Source organism: Columba livia, chromosome Z (genome assembly GCF_036013475.1).
Source record: "Columba livia isolate bColLiv1 breed racing homer chromosome Z, bColLiv1.pat.W.v2, whole genome shotgun sequence".
NCBI classification, from domain to species: Eukaryota; Metazoa; Chordata; class Aves; order Columbiformes; family Columbidae; genus Columba; species Columba livia.
In genome coordinates, this window is record NC_088642.1 from 11718456 (window position 1) to 11741709 (window position 23254).

The window sequence follows — 23254 nt, forward strand, 5'->3', positions numbered from 1 at the left end:
CGGTTGTGGCAGCGAGGCGCTCCCGCCGGCGCTGCGCGGAGTGCCGCGTGTGGCGCCTCCTCCGTGCCGGCGGAGGGCCGGCCACCTCCCTGGAGGCTGCCGCAGGGCGCTCGGGCACCGCTCGCGTCTGTGTATGTATCTCCGTATGAAATACACGGAAGAGAGAAAGAAAGGTGACGCGCGCACAGCCCTGCCACGCGCTGCCGCGAGGGGCGCTGCCGGGCGCGCGGGCACCACGAGCGCCGCCGCCCGAGGGGCGGGGCCGGAGCCGGGGCCGGGCGCCGCGGTCGCGATGGCAACGCGGGCCGGGCCGTGGATCCGCTCGGTCCGGCGCCGCCGCCCGGGGGCCGCCGGAGGGGACCGCCGAGCTGCAGGCCCAGGCACAGGCGAGGCTGCGGGCAGAGCGGGGCGGCTGGGAAGCCCAGACAAGCGGCGGGGGGATAGCAACTTGTCACGGCGATTATTCCGGGAGATTGAGCTGCCGCACCATACAATATCACACATACATGAGGAGATGTGTGAGCACATGTGTGTAGGTACACTGTGTGTGAGTATCTGTGGACAGCAGGATGATCATGAGCCAGCACTGTGCCCTTGTGGCCAGGAGGGCCAATGGCATCCTGGGGTGTATTAGAAGGGGGGTGGTCAGTAGGTCAGAGAGGTTCTCCTTCCCCTCTACTCTGCCGTGCTGAGACCACATCTGGAATATTGTGTCCAGTTCTGGGCCCCTCAGTTCAAGAAGGACAGGGAACTGCTGGAGAGAGTCCAGCGCAGGGCAACAAAGATGATAAAGGGAGTGGAGCATCTCCCGTGTGAGGAAAGGCTGAGGGAGCTGGGTCTCTTTAGCTTCGAGGAGACTGAGGGGTGACCTTATTAATGTTTATAAATATATAGAGGGTGAGTGTCACTAGGATGGAGCCAGGCTCTTCTCGGTGACAACCAATGGTAGGACAAGGGGCAGTGGGACCACAAGAGGTTCCACATAAATTTGAGAAGAAACTTCTTCTCAGTAAGGGTGACAGAGCCCTGGAACAGGCTGCCCAGGGAGGTTGTGGAGTCTCCTTCTCTGGAGACATTCAAACCCGTCTGGGCACCTTCCTGTGTAACCTCATCTGGGTGTTCCTGCTCTGGCAGGGGGATTGGACTGGATGAGCTTTTGAGGGCCCTTCCAATCCCTGACATTCTGTGATCTGTGTATGTACATCTGTGAATGCACCTTCAGTTCTAAAAATCTCTCTGATCTTTAACAGCTTGGTTCTCGTCTGTAAATGGAAGTTAATGAAAAATGAGACTCTACCTTTGCAGTGATAATAACCCCTGTGGAGATTAATATGTACGCTGCTTTTAGCTGTATTTTCTCATCCATGGATTATTTAGCTCTTCCTCCAAACCGGAGGCACTGGCAGGTTCTTTTGGGTCACAGGTGTAAAGTTTGCTAGAAGGAGTACACAAGGAAAAGGGTAGTTTAAAGGTGATGTTTTTCTTGCTCTCTGATGTTTGTTTAATGAAAATGATTACTACTCTTGTGCAAATGGGTAATACTAGTACATTGTTCATAACAGGTGTTGTCTTCAGATATAAGAAAAAAGTGGTGGGTTTCAGTCATTGATTTCTTTGTACATATCAAATGTTTCTCTTTTTTGTAATACTAAGGGTATGACATCTGTCTCTGTTACATGAGATGATAAAAAGGAGAAGTCTGAAATACAAAATGAGAGAGCTCGTGATGAGAGATCCTGATCTTGCACCCATTTTAGGTTGTCAGTAGGGAGGCTAAGGGCCTTCTGAGATAGGGTCCCACGAGCGTGGACTGACACGTGTAAGACCGGACTAAGGAGTCTCGCATTAACCTATTTTTTCTTTCCTTAGGTTAGATGTCCTGGTGTGTTTCTGCCTGAGAAACACGTTTTTCTCAGTGCTCACATCTTGGAACAACACGAAGAGACAGACTGCCTTCCTCCTGTTTTCCCTCTCTTCTTTCATGAGAAAATGTGCATTGAAAAGGTGATTTTCACTTGTTAGATGCCTTGGGCTAGAAAGTCTGATGTCTCAAGTCTTGTAGAAGCTGTAATTAATGCAGAAACTTATTTTTCTTTGTAACTGATAGGTTATTCTTGTCTCACATACATTTCAACATAATAAGATGAAGTGTTAGGCCCATTCCTGGAATGGAATAGATTTTAACATTTCTTTAGGATTTTATGGTCTGGAGCTTTGACAGCAGTTGTTATGAGAGGTCATCTCTCACATGGACAGTTCTTACCTAATCTCAGTAATGGCAACAGTGTACATGAGGATAATTTAATGTATTCCATTTCAGATATGATTGTTCTGGAAGGAATGTGATACATCAGTTCTAACGTGGCTGTCATGTGTTCAAGGTTTTTGTCATTACAGCAGATGTGATGTAAATGAAGATCCAAATAAATGATAGACAAATGGGTTTACTGTCATTTTACATGGCACACTAACACCTGGAACTAGTGAGGACAGGAGTATTCAGCGTGGTTTTCCTGGACTCTGTGCTCTTTGGTTATGGTTCTGGTGAATGCTATTTTGTGTTTGAAAACTGTTTTTTAAAAAATGGAGTTAAGGCAGAATGTCTATTGACAAGCAAAACCATGCTGATGCCATTTCAAAACAGGAATAGACAAAGTTTAGAAGAACAGTATCATTCTTATCTGTTTCTTTCAGACTCTTCTCCAATCCTTTTTAAACCACACTCTCCACCTGTCTGTTTCTCTAAAATTCTTTGCATCTGGCTCACCAAAGGCCTTTCCTTGAGGACTTGATTACTTTCCCTTTCCCTCAGGGTTATTGCTGACACAAGTGAAAAGCTACGTAGTTAATACATCTGCAAGCTACGAAGCATGATTTTCATTAAGGCACTTACCCTGTCTCAAGGTGAACACAGCTCTGAACACATGACTCTTCAGTCTCTGCAATAAATGCCCACTTCTGTAGAAGAGTAGTTTCTCTTACGTTTACCTAGTTATAAGAAGAGCATCAAAGTAATTATCATGAAGTAGATATTGTTAGATAGGTTAACCATTTGTTTCACCTGACAGTTATGCAGGTTTGTGCCTATGACCTTAATGAGTAGGTGTTAACTAGCACAAAGCAATACTTTTTCTTAGGAAAAACATGATTTTGCACAGCCTTCTCGAAAAAGACTATTGCTAAAACAGTGTCTGAAAACACTGGTGTTGTTTGAAGAAAGATATTGGCACATTCAAGAGAAATGAAAAAAACAGCAAATACTGATAAAATAAGTGGGATGCAGCTGAGGGCAGCTTCTTTAGATAGACAGAATGTCTGGCATGAATGCCCAAATAAAATCAGTAGTAAAGTTTCCATATATTTCAAAGGGGTCAGAATTTTACTCCAAGGCCTAAGAAGAGTTTCTTTGAATAAGACATAATTCATTGTAACTAAAACAGATAGGAGCTAAATACAGGCAAATGCATTTGATTTTTTTCCCTTAAAAGACATTTGATAGATGTATCAAATTGATATATGTATCTTAATACATTGTGTTTTCATAAGATATTCAGACAATCTTTACATAATACATAGAAACATACAGGAAAACTTCCTCACACCTTCTCATTTGTCTGTAATCCCTGTGGAAGATTACCTGTGCATCAAGGTGCTTGCAGTTAGGGCTTTTAATTTTTTCTTTTGGGGTGTGTCCTGTAGGATTGGCCAAGATCTCAAGTGTTTTCCAAACGTAAATATATTAATTGTACTTGTGGTCCTGCTATTTTATAGTTCACACAGCCGCACTTATGGTACTGTAAACATGACCATTTTTCCTACAAATACAGACTGTTCTGAAGTTGATGCAGACATGGGTAAATATGCAATTTCAGCTCTAAAGTATTTTCCCCAAAAACTGTAGAACTTAAAAAAATGTAAATGGCATCTTAAAATAAACAAACATAGATGTATAGTATTAGTTAAGTTTGATTTTGCTTAGTAGCAGCTTGACAAATAATAGGGGAATTATTTTGTATAGATATTGAAATCTTCCCATGAATGCTAGATTGTTAAATTAATTAGTGTTATAATGGATTAGTTTACTTCTTATTGTTTTCCTGAAGATTTTTTAAAGTGCCATACATCTTGCTGCAGTAACTGTAATGTTTGAAAGTAAGTATGTTTTTTAAGTGCTTGAATAATTGAATAACTAAAAATGACAAAGTGGGCCCATGTATCCACATTGTCAGTCTGTCTGCTTGTCTGGCTGTCTTTCTGAAGTGCGTGGTCTGGTACACATCATTCCCATTACGTGTTGCTCTGAATTGACCCATTTGGGTGTCAGGCTCCACAACTGTCCCTTGAATGAATTACATGATTTTTCCATTCTTAGGCCAGGCTGTGTTCTGACACCTAGTGTAACACAAGACTAACCAAACTGTTCTGCTTTTAATTTTTTCTGTCAGTGATTCTTTATTTTGTAGTCTGTGACAAATCATGAGCTTAATAACTAGGCAGTCTTTTACAAGCCCAAATCTTATTTATTGTTTTTACAGGGGGAGAGAAAACAAAATAGGTTTAACAATGGTCTGTCTACATTCTGTTTCATCACTGCAAGTAACCTTGGGTCAGACTTTGCAGTCATACCTAGAGGAGCAGGTGTTTTATTAATTTAAAAAGTTTTCCTCCCTTAGCTTTTATTCAGTTAGCTTTCCTTTGTCCTTGCTGGGTGGCAAGTTTTTGTCCTTCTGGACCAAGCCACTCCTGTAAGGTCAATAGAAGGTCAAGCCAGAAGCCAATGACTGTCCCGTTGTCCTATAAGTCCACCAGGTGTCAACCACAGAGAGTTACCTTGTGCCATTACTGCTTTCTTGTGTGTCTTTATTCTAATATTAGTAATATTAGAATAAATACTCCAGGAACCAAAGTAGAATATTGTCAGTTATAATGGACTAGCTCTACATCTATCTTCTTTCTCCTCTGTCTTTTGTCCACTCTTCTTTTATTTGCTATTCTTCCTCCATCCCTTCCTGTAAAGTTAGTTTTAGGAGCGAACAGTAAAACTATTCTAATTATTCAGCCACACTGATATAATTTATTTTTCATCTTCCAGGTAATGTAATAAAGTTTGAATTAACTCAGCTTGTGTCTTCAGGTAAGAGGCAAGTAGATGTTTTTCCACGTTAGTTAATTTGAGATGGGAAAGGACAGTAGTTGGTGCCATGCCCCCCAGTTTTCTCTCTCTTATAAATTTTAGGACCTCCTCCAACACTACTTCCTTCTATTCCACCACTTCTCATTTATTCTTGGGTACACACTTGTGGAAAAAAAATCCCTCTTCTGACTAAACTCATTGAATAATTTGTTAGGATTGCTCATATTGCTTTAGTTTCTTTACCCTGATTTTCCTGTTTCTAGTAGTAGTCTAGTTTGCTAGTAGCATTCCAATCGAACACAAATAAAAATGTAGAGTTCATCTTGGCAAATAGTACTGTTGGTCTTCTGCAGACTCCTTATTGTGTGTTTTATAAGACAGGAAAAAAGGCAAATGGACACTGGGTGGCAGATGAGTGCTGTTGTTAAAGGTCACTGACTGTTGAGCATTTGTATGTATTATAAAACTGCAGGCAATTTGTTAAAAATGCTTATTGTTCTATTATGGCAAATTTTAAATATAATTCATGTTCTCTGTGTAAAAAAAGTTTGCTTGTACATTTTATATTAACTTTTCAAAATGTTTAGCTTCAGATATTAACTTTTCCCTTTCTTCTTTGCTTTTTACTGGTAAGGGTTGCTGATTTAATAAAGGGTTATTTGGGATGTCATTGTAGGTCCAAAAACATTCATTGATAGTGGAAAAAGGAGATGGAAAGACTCAAATCAATCTGTTGTTACCCCTACATAAAAGCCTAAACAAGGCAAAAAAAAATCTGATCTGTGTTAGTCCAGAGACAGCTCATCTTCTCGTATGATTACTTTCATGCAAGGTTTGAGGATGTCATGCTGTCATGTTTTAATATCTAGGTGTGGTATATAATGCTTGCTTGTCCCCTGGACAGAGCAGATTTTCGCTGTGCGTGTTAGGACAGAGAAGACTACTCAGTGATAACCTTAAGAGGCACGAGACTGTTTTCAAAAGTGTTGAAGAATAATAGTCTCTTCAGCATATTCTGGCCCTTTAGAATACCTGTTCTTTATTCTGTATCGTACCTACATGCCTTTCACGACTCTGCAGAAATATGCAGTTTAGAGATTTTGCTTGCTTTTTAGACAGCGGTAGATGTTTTCCTCTTTCAACTGCCTGAATTAAAAAAATATTCAGAAAAGCGAAGTGTATGCCTTGTGAGAGGAAGCAGTGCCTGCCTATGTCCTTATCACACCAGAAGCCAGACCTCGTATGGCAAAAGTGACTATTTGCTTTCTTTTTGTAGAGTCAAAAGCTCACAAAGAGTTTTTTTCCTGGTGATTGTAAAGCTGAGATCCATTAGAAACAGTCCTTGCAAGCAGCGTGACTAGAAAAGATTAAACTTAGAATAAGATCAAAATGTTACTCTCATTATTAACTTTTTCTGAAAATTTTCTTCCTTGTGCCATTGTTTTTTCTAGAAATCACCAAATTGCAGGGTTTGGTTTTAGTCTGATTAGAAGTGTGCCTGTGTCCCTGTAAAGTGCCCCTGTAAAGACAGAACCTAACCAAGTAAAGGCAGTAGTGGCTTTTATAGCATAGTATCCATTGTGGGAAGCTGGTGGGAGCTTATGAAAATATCTCTTATCTCTGAATGTGCTATACACAGCAGTGCTGACTGATTCTTCATCTACTCAGAACACAGTTAAGGAAGTTCTGAAGGAAGAGAAGAACTAGAGACCAGTGTGGTGCAGAGTGTGAGAAGATTTCGTTACAGTAACACGGAATAGTTTGTGTCCCCTATCCGCGTATGTAGAGTCCGAAGCACTTTGTCTTGGTAACCTGAGATGGTTTGCTTCTTCGCATCTTATATAGAGTCCCAAGCACATTTTGTGTTGTTGTGATGGTAACCCAGGATAGTTCACTTTCCTCCTCATCTGCACCCATCTTTGCATAGGCACCAGTGTGATGGCCAGCTTCAGAACTCAGAATTCGGACAACAGCACCTGCATTACAGCAAGTTTGCTCGTGAGCAAAACGGGACATTGCATGATATGTGTGATATGTTAATCAGTGAAAGTTTTATTATCCACCCCTCTGGTGCTTTCCATTGAGCTTCACTCTCAAGCAGGGTTCCGCTGCATCAGCTCCCTGTTCGATTAGCATTGGTATACCAGGGCTCCCACTGTGGTAACACCACACTTTCATTAAAGCCAAAGCTTTCACTTGCTGTATGTTGTGCCTCATCCCTGAGGGATTCTTACCTGCTTTTTGCTTGTAACATGTGGATACTTAACGCTCTGAGTTAGCAGGACAGTGATCTCATCCTGTGCGGTGGGATGGCCAAATGACCTGATGTTTGTTTACTACATGCTGGCTCTCTGGAGGGAATACATTTCAAAAGTAATAGTGACTGTCTTTCAACACCTTTTTATGATGACGTGTTTGCTGAACAAGCATTGAAATTTTGTAATCGCATGTCAACCTTTTTTATTTTATTCATGCAGGCAGCTGTTTAGAATGATTGTTTGCCCAGTGAGATTGCTCCTGGTCATACTGAAAGTGCTGAGAAATCAGCTGGACCATATTTAGAATGCTGTGTATAAACACATGTATTATGTATACATCCTCTGTCATAGCTTTGGACATTGTCAGCACTGTAACTAGGTAGTCCGCCTTCAAGCCTTGCAGTCATCTTCACCCCCAAAATATTTCAGGGCACTTGTCACAGTTGGAAAGTTAATGACACATCAAACTTCAGTGCTGCTCTACTAAGCCAAGTCTTTCAAAACTAATAAAAATGTAAATATTTTTCCTCCCTTTTGGCACTTCATTTCATGTTCAGAAGACAAAATAATCAGGTGCCCCATAGTCAAAGCACTGGAAATAAAGTGAGTGAGCCATTTGCTGGAGAAGCAGTTACTCTCTCAGTCAGTCAGGAAAAAAAATCTGATGTTGCTGTGTTATTTGTTATACACAAATACAGAATCAAATGGTTTGGGTTTGCTGTTTTTCTGTGTTGTTTGCCGTGGCCTTCAAGAATTCAAGCTGAAAGGTTCCCTGACACAGAGGAGGACAATATACTAAAAAGGGACATCTGTCTTAAACATTTCCAGTGTCAGATAGTTCTAAATCATGCAGAATGTGTGCCATTCCTGTACCACTAGTGTCCAACCACTGTCTATTACTGACAGCATCTTTATGCATGAGAGATGCAGCATTCTGTCAAGGACATTAATAATTTATAGAGTTTTCATTGCACACCTATTAATAAAAATTCCATGTAACAACCCTGACAGCTATTTATTTGTGAATGTTTTTTTTGTTCTTTCAGTAGGGGGTGACTTTGCATTTTATGAAGAGAATGCACAAGACTTTCTGTTCCCAGAGCAGAAGCTGACTTCTGCATATCCTGCTGTGAGCAGAGAATTGCTGATGAAAACTACTCATTTCCCAGTGAGTTGCCTAAAACTGGTACTTATCCTATGTGTTTGACAAGGAAGGAATTCACACACTTAGGAGCAACTTTGTGAGGACTGGAGTTTGACTGTCCTTTTGGTCCTCTTGAGCAGAGGGGGATGCTCATGCTCTTTTGAATATGGAAGTGCCTCAGAGAATGCATTGGGTAGGTGCTTTCCTAGCAAATCTGTTAGTCAGACAATAAGAATAAACTCTCCACACAGGCAGGTTAGAAGCCTTAATAACAAAATTTTATGTTCAGTTACGTGTTTCCACCCACAGAGTATGTGAAAGGGCCAGGCACTTAGAAGATTTTTCAAGTTTCTTTGTACCAATTGCCTTTGAGGATGTCGGCTTTCTGTCCATTTTCTTTCTCTCAGGTCTTGTTTTTTCACTCTGCCCGTTCTCACTCATCTCTTGGGGGACTTTCATTTTCGTATATTTGTAAATCTTTCCAGTGCCTGTTCTTGCCAGGGATCATTGTTTCCTTAAGCAGCAGTAGCAGCCTCAAATGATTACATTTTCATCTGTTTCACTGCATTATGGATTGGATTATGCAAAAGAAGCAATAAAACAGACTTTGATTTTATTGATGAGTCCATAGCAGCTTAGAATAGCTTTGAACAAAGAGTAGCATCCTCCCTGCAGACTCAATTTTGCATTGATTCATTCAGAAAGTTCTTGTAATTACTCTACAAACTAGGAATGCCATTCTTTCACATGATAATCTGGGGGTTTGTGCATAAATTGCAGGTATAGAAAATACTAGATTTCACAAAAAGTAACTAACTGTTAGAAAGCTCTCCTCAATACAAGAATACTTTCTATACGTTTAGAACAGGAATTTAGAAATATATGGTCTGGTTAACCAAATATTGCATTGTATGATAGGTAGGCAGTGATGAGACTACAGTAGGAAATCCAAAGGCAGTCAAGAGGGACTTCAGGGCCTTAGGATGACAGGTTAAGGGATCAGGAGCACAAGTAGTGTTTTCCTCCAGTTGCAGGGTACAATGAGAAAGATATTGAAGACCCACCAGATCAATACCTGGCTGCGGGACTAGTGTCATAGAATCATAGAATGTCCTGAATGCCATGAGCAGAATTTCAGGTTTTTAGGTCATAGGTTGGTTTACATGACACCTGGCCTGCTGGCAACAAATGGAACACACCTGTCTCAAAGACAGTAAAGGATCCTTGGACAGGAGTTAGCAGAGCTCATAAGAAGGGCTTTAAACTAGATTTGAAGGGGGAAGGGGAGAAAACCAGATGTGGCAGAGGCAAACCCAATCATGGCATGTGAGCATTTGGGGGATGGGGTGCTACCGAGCGCATTCAGTCAGCTGTCTCAGTAGAGGCAGGGGATGGAGAGTCATGTGGTAACAAAGACACAATGGTTATAGGTGTGTTAGAAACCACAGAAGCACCTGAAAATGATCACAAAGGAACTGGGGCTTCTTGCTGCGAAAAGGTGGCAGGATCAGTAGCCCAGCTGGACTGCAGCTATACAAATGCATCTATGCTTCTATGCAAATGCATCTATACAAATGCTTGGAGCATGGGCAACAAACAGCATAAGCTGGAAGCCATCGTGCAGCAGAAAAACTAGCATGTAATTGCCATCAGTAGATGACTCCCACAGCTGGAGTGCGGCATTGGATGGCTATAAACTCTTCAGAAGGGACAGGCGAGGAAGGAGAGGAGGTGGGGTACCCCTGTATGTTAGGGAGTGTTTTGATTGTCTGGAGCTTGACAAGGGAAATGATAGCTTGATGAGTGTTTGTGGGTAAGAATCGGGGAAAGCCAGCAAGACAGATAATCCTGGTGAACGTGTGTTACAGACCACCCTACCAGGATAAAGAGGCAGGTGAAATATTCTGCTGGTAGCCGCGTGAGGTATCCCAATCGCTAGCCCTTGTTCTCCTGGGGAACTTCAGCCTACCAAATGTCTGCTGGAAATACAACACAGCAGAGAGGAAACAGTCTAGGAGGCTCCTGGAGTGTATGGAAGACAACTTCCTGACACAGCTGGTTGGTGAGACAGCTAGGGAAGGTGCCCCACTGGACCTGTTGTTTGTCAACAGAGAAGGACTTGTGGGTAATGTGTTGGTTGGAGATGGTCTTTCACATAGTGATCGTGAAATTATTGAATTTTCTGTTCTTGGAGAAGTAAGGAGGATTGTCAGCAGAAGACCACATCTGGAATATTGTGTCCAATTCTGGGCCCCTCAGTTCCAGAAGGACAGGGAACTGCTGGAGAGGGTCCAGCATAGGGCAACGAAGATGATTAAGGGAGTGGAGCATCTCCCTTATGAAGAAAGGCTGAGGGAGCTGGGGCTCTTTAGTTTGGAGAAGAGCAGACTAAGGGGGGGACCTCATTAATGTTTATAAATATATAAAGGGTGAGTGCCATGAGGATGGAGCCAGGCTCTTCTCGGTGGCAAACAATGACAGGACAAGGGGTAATGGGATCAAGCTGGAACACAAGAGGTTCCGCTTAAATTTGAGAAAAAACTTCTTCTCAGTGAGGGTGACAGACACTGGAACAGGCTGCCCAGGGAGGTTGTGGAGTCTCCTTCTCTGCAGACATTCAAAACCCGCCTGGACATGTTCCTGTGCGACCTCACCTAGGCGTTCCTGCTCTGGCAGGGGGATTGGACTAGATGATCTTTTGAGGTCCCTTCCAATCCCAAACATACTGTGATACTGTGATACTGTGTAACTGCTACCTTGGACTTCCAAAGGGCAGACTTTGACCTGTTTGTGAGGCTGGTTGGCAGAGTCCCTTGGGAGGCAGTCCCAAAGGACAAAGAAGTCCAGGAAGGCTGGTCGCTCTTCAAGAAGGAAATCTTAGAGGCTCAGGAGCAGGCTGTCCCTGTGTGCCGAAAGATGAGCCGGTGGGTAAGAAGCCCAGCCTGGCTGAAGAGAGAGCTTTGGCTGGAACTTGGGAATTAAAGGAGAATATATGACTTTGGAAGAAGGGACAGGCTACTCAAGATTACCAGGATGCCGTGAAGTTATGCAGGAAGAAAATTAGAAGGGCCAAAGGCCAACTAGAGCTGAACCTGGCTACTACTGTAAAGGGAAACAAACATGCTTCTATAAATACATCAGCAACAAAGGAAAGGCTCTAGAGAATCTTCATCTGCTGGTGGATATGGGGAGCAACAGTGACAGAAGATGAGGGAAAGGCTGAGGTACTAAATGCCTTCTTTGCCTCACTGTTTAATAGTCAGACCAGTTGTTCTCTAGGTATCCGGCCCCATGAGCCAGAGACAGGGATAGGGAGCAGAATGAAGCCCAAATAATCCAAGGGGAAATGGTTAGCAACTTGCTGCACCACTTGGACACACACAAGTATATGGGGCCAGATGGGATTCACCCAAGGGTGCTGAGGGAGCTGGTGGAGGTGCTCACCAAGCCACATTCCCATCAGCAGTTCTGGCTGACTGGGGCTGTCCCAGTTGACGGGAAGTTGGCAGGGAGTGCAGGAAGAAGAGGTGTACAGGGAAGACAGTGTTGATTGCAGTGGAAAACAGAGCAAGTCTGGAGGGCAGTAATGCAACAGGAGCTGGGGATAAAGGAGAGGGTGCAAGAGCTGCCTTGGGACTATAAAACCTAAAGACAATGGCAGGAAGAAATAAGTAGCCTGCTCTTCTGGCATTTGAAGACTTTTTGTAAAGTGACACTTCACCAATTTAGGTCCACTTTGATAGCCTCCTGGTACATTTTCTTCAGAAGCAGAAATAACTGTTTGTTGTTGTTCACCTGTGACTCAAATCAAATATTTATTAGCCCAAAAGTAGGCAGAGGTCACGAAGATGAAAACGGACTGCATAGCAATGCACAGCGCAAATTCTAAATCTTCTCTCCTTGCAATAAAAACGGCTGTAATATCAAGAATATAGGAGGCATCCCTTTTTCTAGAAAGAAGCCACTGTCACTAAACTTTTTACACAGATTGGTTAGTTCCTTGCTCCTTGGTTTAGTTTGCCAGTTGAACATGTGAGTTTGTAGCTGCAACATTACTACAGTGCCAGCATGTCAGCTAAACTGTATCTTGTGAAGCATTTCTGGACCCAGAAACCAATGTGTTCAGGTGGCTTGCTATAGAGTAAGAAGCACCAGGAACTTCCTCGTAAGAAATCTCCATTTTCTAAAACATTTTATACAAGATTTCCATGGTGCAAATATCACTCTCTTAAGGGAGAAGTTGCTGTAACAAATTTTTTTGCCTTGCACATTGAAGTTGTTAGCCATTTTATATGTAAAGGAAACTGAAATTCATATACAGTTCTTTGTTTGGAAATAAGCTTGTGGTAAACCTGAAATTGCACTCACATGCTAACAACAAAAAAGCTTCAAGTTCCTGCAGCGCTATGTACTCAATTCAACCTACACTTTGTATTTAAATAAAACAGAAGCGTGCCAAAGAGAACTGATTAAGAAAATAAGAAAATATTTACTGTAGGTTTTGATAAATTGCACCTTAAATCAACAAGTCAATGAGACATAACGCTATATTTAAATTAAACATTGTAAACTATATGGAAGTGTTAATCTAAGCATCTGTATGTTTTTACAAAATAAAGAAAATGTACAGATTGAGTAAATCCATCTTTTATCTGTGCGGAAATAGTATGAGACAGTCTTTATTTGTACAGCTTTGCTTATGAGAAGAGAAAACCCACGAGTTTCCACAACTAGGCTGTTGTCTACGCTTTGTCTTTGCCTTTTTAAGTCTCCCTTTTATGATCACCCCATTATGTAGTCACCTTGTTATGATGTACTGTGAACGGTGTTCCTAACTAACGTGTTCTAAATAAATAATGTCTCTCTTTACTCTGGTTTTAAGCCTACCATCCTCTTCTTATTGTATTGAGTTCCTTTAAGCTATTGCAAGATAAAAAAAACCAGTTGAATTTAGGATTTATCTTCACTAGTGACTCAGCTGTGGCTTTGGCAAGAATTACTTCCTTCTTCCAATAAAATAAATACTTGAGAGCACAGTGCTGAGATTGCAAGGAAGCCCTCTCTATATGTGACCTGGGTTGGGAGTATACTATTAAATAAAGGCAAAGCAGGGGATTCTTTATTTGTTATTTATTTGTGTTTGTATATATTTACTTCAACTAAGCAGGGGTTGATGATGCTGTTTTGCCATCTATTCACCATCAAAAGATACTGAAGATACTTTTAAGTCCAAGGATGTTTTTCCTGACACAATATTCTGAGTATGTACCTTCTATATATGTGGCAACATCCCGTGTGGACGATGTGTCCTCTTCGCTGTAGCCTCCTGGTCTAGAAGCTTTAGAGGGTGGTGGAGAGTCTCCCTTCAGAAAATGACCTGTGAGTTTTGGCCATTTACACTGTGTTGTTATCTTCCCATAAGGTCTTTGAGGCTTCAGAATGTATCACAGGATTGGACCCTGCCTTTTGTGTAGCCTGTGAGTCTTTAAATCGTAGAAGGTGGTGTAATCCACTCACACATTCCCCCTGAAATAATCAGGGGCTTGAACTGGACTCTTAACGCTGAAACAAGAAAGCAGCTGGACATAAACACACATGGGTCTCTCAACACGCACAGCTAGATCAGCTCCACAAGAGTCTGAGCTGCGTAAAAACAGTCTTGACACGTACAGTTCACTTGTTGCTTTCCCTGATAAGAACAGAAACTGCCCAGTTCGAGATCTTGAGAGATACAACCAGCCACTCCCACAAGCCCTTGGTCAGGTTCCTCCCGTAAGTTTCAGTTTTCAGGCACCATTTGACTGTGTACAATGTACTTTGGAGCATCTCCTGTCACTCAGTGAGATGTTGAACAGAGGAACATGCACAGCTGCTACAGACAGGCAATTTTCCTGTTTTTCTGTGTTTCTGCTTGCAGCTTTTCCTTGCTCAAGCACTTGGCAGCACTTGGTGAACTGCAGAGCACAAGGAAGGTGGTGGGGTTGCTAGGCAAGGAACAGCAACCAAGTCACAGCACCTTGACCATGGCACCAGTATTGAATGTTGAAATTGTGGAAAGTGTAATGGGGAAAGGCTGTGATCTGTTTATAAATACTCTTTCTGGAATCCATTGACTCCAATCTCCAGTGACTATTGGCAAACGCAAAAAAGTCTTGAGTAGACAAGATTTTTTTTTCTGACCTACTGCTCCTCATAGAGTTTATCAAGTGTTGCACTGATCTTCACAGTCTCAACTGGCCCCAAAAAACTACATCATCACCACCATTCAGAAAAATGTGTGAGGAGAAAGGGGCAACAGAGAGAAGCTGTCATAGACCGACCCTAATCCCCATTCCCCATCCCCCTGCTCTGCTCAGGGTGGGATGGAGGAAGAAGAGTCAGCAATGAAGCTGAACCTGGGAAGGAGGGGTTTGGGTGGGAATGTGATTTAGATTTTGTTTGTCACCATCTAACTCTATTTTTAGTTAGCAATAAATCAGTTTTCCCCAAGTTGTGTCTGTTTTGCCTGTGACAGTAACTGGTCTGTGATCTTCCTGTCCTTACCTCAACCCATGTTCTTTCCTATCTTATTTTTCCCTACTGCCCTGTTGAGGAGGCGTGAGAGAGTGGACAGCTGGTGGCTGGCCAAGGCTAACCCACCACAATGATGTATACTATATATACACATATAGAATTATGAATTAGTGTATAAATGTTTATAAATGTATATTTTATTTATTTATACAAAGATACATTATACACTGTGCTACATGATACAGCTACTACTACCCTACACAATATAATAGATAATACACATGCATTTATCAAGATACAGAAAGATATGTAGCCCTAACAGCAAAGGTATAAAATGGGTTCAACATTCTTTAATAAGAGCTGATGGAATGAGTAGGCCAGGTCAGGTCCTGCACTTTACCAGGCTGCAGAACAGGGACTATGTGTCCAATGGGGGAACTTGGAAAGGACAGAGGGGCACCAAAAGGGTGGTGGGCACAGACATGTTCCCGAGGGCTATGGACCCTCCCAGGAGGCCATCAGGAAGCCCCTGGTGCAAATCCTGTCACGTGCAGAGACTGATCCTGTGAGCTGGACCAAAAAGGAAAAGACTTAAAGGGAATCCCCCAAACAACCATGTGAACCAGAAGAATCAGCCAATGGGCTTGTGAACCACAAACTGGATTTGGAGGTAAGTGTCAAACATGGGGTGAATGGCTGGGGGAGTTCCCTTTGCCCGTGGTTGTGAGGGATCTTCTAACTGCCTGTAAGACCACTATGGGGGCACCTTACCAAAGTGAAGCAAAGTGTGAGATCAGCAAGAGATTCTCTTAAATGCCGTGTGAAACAAGGTAGCTCTAATTTGCTGCTGGTAATAATAGAGCGTGGCTGTTGATATTACCACCTATCTCAAACAAATCTTTGTCAAACTCTAGGCAGGCTTGTGCTGTTTTTTCTGTTCAGATGGACTGTTCACAAAAGAAAACACTGTTTGGGATGGACAGGTGGCAATACCTGGCTAGAGGGGGCAGAATGTGAACACACAGGTGGGAGTTCCAGACAGTGATTTCCTCCTTGTGAAGCAGCGAACGGACCTGAATTAAATCAGTCTTTCAGTAATTTCAGGAGACAGGGATCCCGATGTCTTTCTTCTTCATTGGCTTAGGTTGGATGTCTTACTCCAGTAGTTTGTTTTTTCAGTGAGGACCTCTGAAGGTTCTCATCCAGAGTCCATTCCCATGGATAGAAATCCTTGGGGAGCTGGGGGTGGGGGAAGCCAAATCCATATGTCGGTATGATATGATACCAATTTTCGTGTGCCATCTGTTCTGCCCCTTTTCCTATGCAAACTATTCATAATCCAGTCAGCATATTGTGAAATGACAAAGAAGTCACGCAGTCCAGGAAGACCTGTGCACTTCTCTTTCGAGAAATGGCTCGTTAAAAATCAGTCCTTCATGTTCATGCATGTTTCCCTGGAGTTCCTAGAAATGAAAGAGGCATTATCTAATGGAGGCAGTGTCACTGGCGTAGTTTCTCCAGATAGAAGGACCTTAACACGGGTACATAACGTAACTGAGCTTACAAAGAGCGATTCCTGTAAGCAACGTTTTGTGTGGTATCTTTTTGACTGTAGTGCTAATGTATTGAAAGTGAAAGTACCAATGTAAGATTAATTGCCAATAATAGTCACTGAAATACCTCTTTTTTTTTTTTTTTCCTGCTTCATCTGTGAAGCATCAAGTACCTGAGTTATTAATTAATGAAAAGGGTATCTCTTCTGTTATAATGCACTCTAGTGGAACAGTTCCACAAGAAGGGCTGATGGTTCAGAAGACAGGGATGGGTAATTCTGTGTCTCTGTCATGGATAAAATGCGAGGGACATGATGGTTTGGCATAGGGAAGATGAAAGATGAAGATGAAAAAAAATGTGATAGACTATACTGAAGTTTCCATGCCCAACTTTACAACTGTATACAACTTTAGAGGCTACGTTTTAATAAAAACTATGAAAAAGTCTAGCTTCCAAGTGGCCTACAGCTAGGCCATAATGGAAAAGACCAAACAGCTGTTTGCTGATGCCTGCCTTTCACTTGGAGGTGTAGTAAATAGAAACACCCATGTCAGCACTAGCCTGACTGCTTGATTGTTAGCAGCAGCAAAACCAACGTAACACAATCTTGAATGAGAATTTCTTGTGCAATCGCAGCCTTTGGTCTGGGAGGCCTTGTGCAGTTGCTGGACAAACTCACTGCTAGCACATTCAAAGACCTGAACTGACTTGAGACCAGGTCCCCAGTTTCACAGTATCACAGTATGTTTGGGATTGGAAGGGACCTCAAAAGATCATCTAGTCCAATCCCCCTGCTGGAGCAGGAACGCCTAGGTGAGGTCGCACAGGAACATGTCCAGGAGGGTTTTGAATGTCTGCAGAGAAGGAGACTCCACAACTCCCCCTGGGCAGCCTGTTCCAGTGTCTGTCACCCTTACTGAGAAGAAGTTTCTTCTCAAATTTAAGTGGAACCTCTTGTGTTCCAGCTTGATCCCATTACCCCTTGTCCTATCATTGTTTGCCACTGAGAAGAGCCTGGCTCCGTCCTCGTGGCACTCATCCTTTCTATATTTATAAGCATTAATAATGTCACCCCTCAGTCTCCTCTTCTCCAAACTAAAGAGACCCAGCTCCCTCAGCCTTTCTTCATAAGGGAGGTGCTCCACTCCCTTAATGATCTTTGTTGCCCTACGCTGGACTCTCTCCAGCAGTTCCCTGTCCTTCTGGAACTGAGGGGCCCAGAACTGGACACAATATTCCAGATGTGGTCTCACCAGGGCGAAGTAGAGGGGAAGGGGAACCTCTCTCGATCTACTAACCACCCCCCTTCTAATACACCCCAGGATGCCATTGGCCTTCCTGGCCACAAGGGCACAGTGCTGGCTCATGGTCATCCTGTTGTCCACCAGGACCCCCAGGTCCCTTTCCCCTACACTGCTCTCTAATATGTAATTTCCCAACCTATACTGGAACCTGAGGTTGTTCCTGCCCAGATGCAGGACGCTACACTTAACCTTGTTAAATTTCATTAGGTTATTCCCCGTCCAACTCTCCAGCCTGTCCAGGTCCCGCTGGATGGCAGCACAGCCTTCTGGCGTGTCAGCCACTCCTCCCAGCTTAGTGTCATCAGCAAACTTGCTGATAGTGCACTCTATTCCCTCATTCAAATCGTTAATGAATATATTGAATAATACTGGCCCCAGTACTGACCCCTGAGGCACTGCACTAGATACTGGCCTCCAACTAGACTCCGCACCATTGACTACCACTCTCTGGCTTCTCTCCTTAAGCCAGTTTGTCAAATGCTTTCTTCATACAGATGTATAGAAAATCAATGGTTCACCTTGCCAGTCTCCTTCAGTGGCCTGGACCAGACACTGCAGAAGGAGGTGTGAAAACCCATGTAGAGTACAACTGTGTGAAAAAATACCCTGGAGAAAGTTTTTGTCACCCCTATCAATTCAATATTGTCTTTGTGCTCTGAAAGATGGGATTTATGGTCCATGCAAATTTTTTATGTGTTTTTATGATACACTTTCTTTATCATGAAATAATTTTCTGCAGTTCCTAGGAGAGTTCTGCTGCCGAATGGTGCCTTGTGTAGACAAACACAGTGGATGTATTCCATTCCACTGGTTTCACGTTTATTGCTTCTGAATTTCACAGTGTGTTCTCATGATCCTTATCTGGAGAGGAACTGAGATTCAGTTGCCCTCCTCCCTAGCCTGTGTCCTTCTGTTGGAACTACGTGACCCTCCCCTACAATTTGTTTAGGAAGAACCTCATGTGCTCTGCTCCTGAACGCTCGTCTAGGTCAGGAATGTTTTGTGGGAGGAACACACAGGGTGACAATTGGTTTCTGGGGAGCAGGAGCAACCATTCTGGATGTTTAGAGGGCCATTCCCTAGTTTTGGTGTGTACAGCCTGCAGCATCTATCCTGTGCTCTCAAGCCAGACAGAGTCGCTCTGAGCACTGAAATCCCAGACACAATTGGCCTTCAGCTGTGGGAAGGAAAAGTGGGTAGTTTCCCGCTTCTACACAGAACTGCTTCCTTCTGATACAAGTAGGGCAACTCTGTTTTGCTTTTTCGTTGCAGAACCTTTGGAGATCGATGTGCAGCCGTGTGCTGTGGACTGCAAGTTGACACCAGTTTCTCTGAGCAGAGTTCAGGTCAGGTGTCCATCCTGCACCCATGTTGCTGAGTGAGAGAGTTTTTCACTGTGGCAGGCCTTGCTGGGTAGGCAGACAAGTAGAATGACGTTGCTGACTTTCTGCAACCATATTCTGTCCCTTCCTGTTCAGCACTTGCCATCTACCCTCAGCACGACTCTGGGGACGTGGATCTGATCTAAAATTGCTTTCTCCGCAAGACAAGGAAACAATGACTGTGCAGACGGTTCAACTCCTAGCAGGCCACATAGAGAAGCCCCAAATGCAGTCTGACCCAGGAGGATACAGATTGAGAAGTGCTGTGGGAGCTGCACCTGCACAAGTTTTCCCTTGTCTTTAAGGTACCATTTTGTTTCTCTTTGTGCAGAAAGAACACTGGGGATGTGTATTTCCTTCCACACCTATCATCCATCTGTGTGGAAACACTTAAACAGGCATACCAGGAGAGAGTATTTTTCTACCAAGCAAAGCTTTTTTTTATCAGTAATCCCTGAGACATCAGTCCAGCACTGAAACACAGGTAATCTCAATTTCACTACGGTGCAATAACAAGACGAGTCATGGGAGTAGTCACAAGAAGTGCTTTCCTGGAGGAGTCCCTTGCTCAGGAATGATTTCTTGCTGATCAGTCTGTACCTGACTGGGTCCCAATTTCCACATCCTATGTAGAGTCCGGGGAACATGAGAACTGATCAGGAATTTAGGCAAATAATGGCTAGACTAGACTTGGCTGGGCTGCCTTTGGCAGTTTAGGGCAATTCTTTCTCAGATGGATGAGGTCCAAGAATACAGTGTTACTGTTCAGCCTTGTGAATGGCCTCTTCAGGCCAATTTTACAGACATTGAGAACAGATCTCTATTAATCCATAACTTGCAAGAACAAATGCAGAGGAGTACTAAGAATTGTGTTCTGTTTCATTTTGCTTGGCTTGATTTTCTTTTATTTAAGTGAAGGGGCCTTCTTTTGTAAATGTGATGCCTTTTATTCAAAAATATGAGAACTCCTGCCACGTGTCAGTATTTTACCTGTGTGAATTTTATCCGGGAACCTGCTCTCTCATACCTTTGAGCAAATGAGCTACTCAGCCTTTTCACGAGTGGACTTTGAATGGCAGAATCACAGAATGGCTGAGGTTGGGGGAGGCTCTGGAGATCACCTGGTACAGCACCAGTTGTTTGTATTTTTTCTGTGAGGTGTTTAAGAGCGGCATGATGTTAAACTTAAAAAGAAATTGCTGAACCAGAGGCAGATGCTTTAGGAGGAAACCCATCGAGGGCTTCAAGTGCTAAGCACAGGAGCTTGATGGCGTTTGGGATGCCCTGGGTTATCCTGCGTGGGCTGGTGCTGCTGCCTGAGAAGAACATGAGCCCCTCTCAGTCTTCCCTCAGGTCTCCCTCCTTGCATGGGATTTTGGGTGCTCTTTTATGTCAAAAATGCTGGAAAACCTGCCTGTGTTTGGGCTCTGGAATCTTAACCTCCCTGCAGGTGCTACAGCTCAGTCTTACCCTGTGTCTTCATTTCTTTCCTGTTTTTACAATGGTATTGGTTTCCATGGTGTTGAAAGCCTTACACAGCTTATGTGCTGGGACTGCGTGGAGATTATGGCAGTAGCATTAACTTTGTTTTTAGGTGCCTGGCAAACATATCTGTCTTGTGTCTTTCCCAGGGTCTAGACCCTGCAGTTTGTGCGGGAGAATGGTGGGGTGCCCGCACTGCCTTTGCCTCCTGAACCTTTGCCTTGGGCAGAGGCGGCTACCAGGGGAGGAGAAAAGAGTGTCGAAGGAGAAAGAGGAAACAAAGGCAGAGCCTTGGGGAAAGAGACTTCACGGGATGCAGGGAGAAGCAGAGAGGGCTGTAGGAAAGCGTGAGGTAGGGAAGCATGGGTGTACAGGGAAGAGAGTGTTGATTGCAGTGGAAAACAGAGCAAGTCTGGAGGGCAGTAATGCAACAGGAGCTGGGGATAAAGGAGAGGGTGCAAGGGCTGCCCTGGGAGTATAAAACCTAAAGACAATGGCAGGAAGAAATAAGTAGCCTGAAGGCAAAGAGGGAGAAAAGAGGAATTCCTGGTGTGTGCCCCTGTTTGGAGATTTGATGTGGGGGGATGAAGGGATCATCATGATTTTATACGATGGTGTTTGTAGGATGAGAGGAATGAGGCCTGAGAAATAACACACCCAAAGGGATCAAACGATGTCACTGGAGAGTGGAACTGAGATGTGACTGCTGCATCTCTTTCAACAGGTGAAATGCCAGTGTGGATCTCAGCTGGGAGAAAATGGACCAGAGGGTGTGAAATCCCCTCAGCATGGACCAAGCAGCACTTTGCTTCTGGGAGTGTTAACATCACAGGTCGAGGGCCACTGCTGCTGACCTGACGGCGTGTCCTGGTTACCTGCCTTGCGGGCGTGTCAGGATTTTTGACCATTTCACTGCCATCCTACCCTTGATCCATACATACGCTTGTGTAGCTGTTGGTTGCCACTTACCTCCCTGACGAGGCTGGCCAAGTGCAGGGATGCTCTGTTGCTATGGAGTGCAGCAGAACAGAGGCGAGAAGGGGTGTTTTGGATTTCCATTTGTGAATGAGCACAGCAGTGATATCTGTAGCATCGGAAGAAAACATATAGGTTTAAATAGCACTGTGTACCTGAGAAACAAAGGACTACACAGCTGCGTCCATATGCACCCGCTGTCATTGACAAGAGAACTGGTGAATCACTCTATTTGTTTTCTTTTTCTGGTTACAGTAATAACAGTTATTTCAACAGGACATCACTTTTCCCTGCAGTCCACCCGTCTCTTTCCCTCCTGTCGTCCAGAAAGGGTACTGCAACCTTCTGCTCTTCAGCATTGGCTTACAAAAGGCTATTGCAGTCTGTCACTGGTTCTTATCACAATGACAAATCCAAGCCTGAGTTATTTATTTCACAGTCAAGGGAGGGGCTGTAAATCCAAGTCACGGATGCTTCCTTCCACGCTCTTCTGGACAGGCTGTGAGTGGGAATTGCCCACCTCAGAAGGAAGAAGTGACGGAATTCCTGCTGTTACTCTAAGGTTTTGTATTGTAGCACAGCCCAAACAAGAAGACTGTGATGATTAATAACCTCGTAGGAGTTCAGTGGTAAGAGATCTTGCATGACTCAGGCTTTCAGGATGAGGCCCTCCATTTCACTGCAGCAATTTCCCTTTTGTTTTGCTAACTGGTCACATCTGTGTGTAGTTACAATAACATTACAAGTCTCTGTGAGTCTTGCATGTGCCTGAGGGAACCACTATAAGGAAAGAAGGGGAATGTATGAACAAGGATGAATGAATCAGTGTTGCTTTGTGCAAGAGGCAGAAATCAAATTAACATTTCCTTTTGCTTTCTGGTTCTAGCGACTGTGTTATTTCATAAATTGGGCAGTTGCTGTAAGGAGGCATGTGGCTCACAGCTCCCTAATTAGTTTCAAGTTTAAAAGTGTTTTCAGGGATAGGGGAAAGGGACCTGGGGGTCCTTCTGGGCAGCAGGATGTCCATGAGCCACCACTGTGCCCTTGTGGCCAGGAAGGCCAATGGTACCTGGGGTGTATTACGAGGGAGGGAGGTTAGTAGGTCAGAGAGGTTCTCCTCCCCCTCTACTCTGCCCTGGTGAGACCACATTTGGAATATTGTGACCAGTTCTGGGCCCCTCAGTTCCAGAAGGACAGGGAACTGCTGGAGAGAGTCCAGCACAGGGCAATGAAGATGATGAAGGGAGTGGAGCATCTCCCTTATGAGGAAAGGCTGAGGTGGCTGAGGCTCTTTAACTTGGAGAAGAGGAGTCTGAGAGGTGACCTCATTTATTTTTATAAATATGTAAAGGCTGAGTGTCAGGAGGATGGAGCCAGGCTCTTCTGGGTGACAACCAATGATAGGACAAGGGGCAATGGGTACAAACTGGAACACAGGAGGTTCCATTGAAATATGAGAAGAAACTTCTTCACAGTGAGGGTGACCGACACTGGAACAGGCTGCCCAG

At 43.7% G+C, this 23254-nt stretch overlaps 1 long non-coding RNA gene across 6 annotated transcripts; it reads left to right on the top strand.

The window, feature by feature from the left end:
- The first annotated feature begins 183 nt into the window (after positions 1–183).
- Positions 184–22621, top strand: LOC110356699 (uncharacterized). 6 transcript variants are annotated; one of them, XR_010469204.1, is made up of 6 exons: positions 185–547; positions 1870–2004; positions 5093–5134; positions 8439–16874; positions 19180–19594; positions 21496–22621. It is a non-coding gene; the product is annotated as an uncharacterized LOC110356699 (long non-coding RNA). The 6 variants fall into 6 exon arrangements; XR_010469208.1 differs by lacking the exon at positions 5093–5134 and having other exon boundaries at positions 8442–16874; XR_010469205.1 differs by lacking the exon at positions 5093–5134 and having other exon boundaries at positions 21496–22620.
- The last annotated feature ends 633 nt before the right edge of the window (positions 22622–23254 follow it).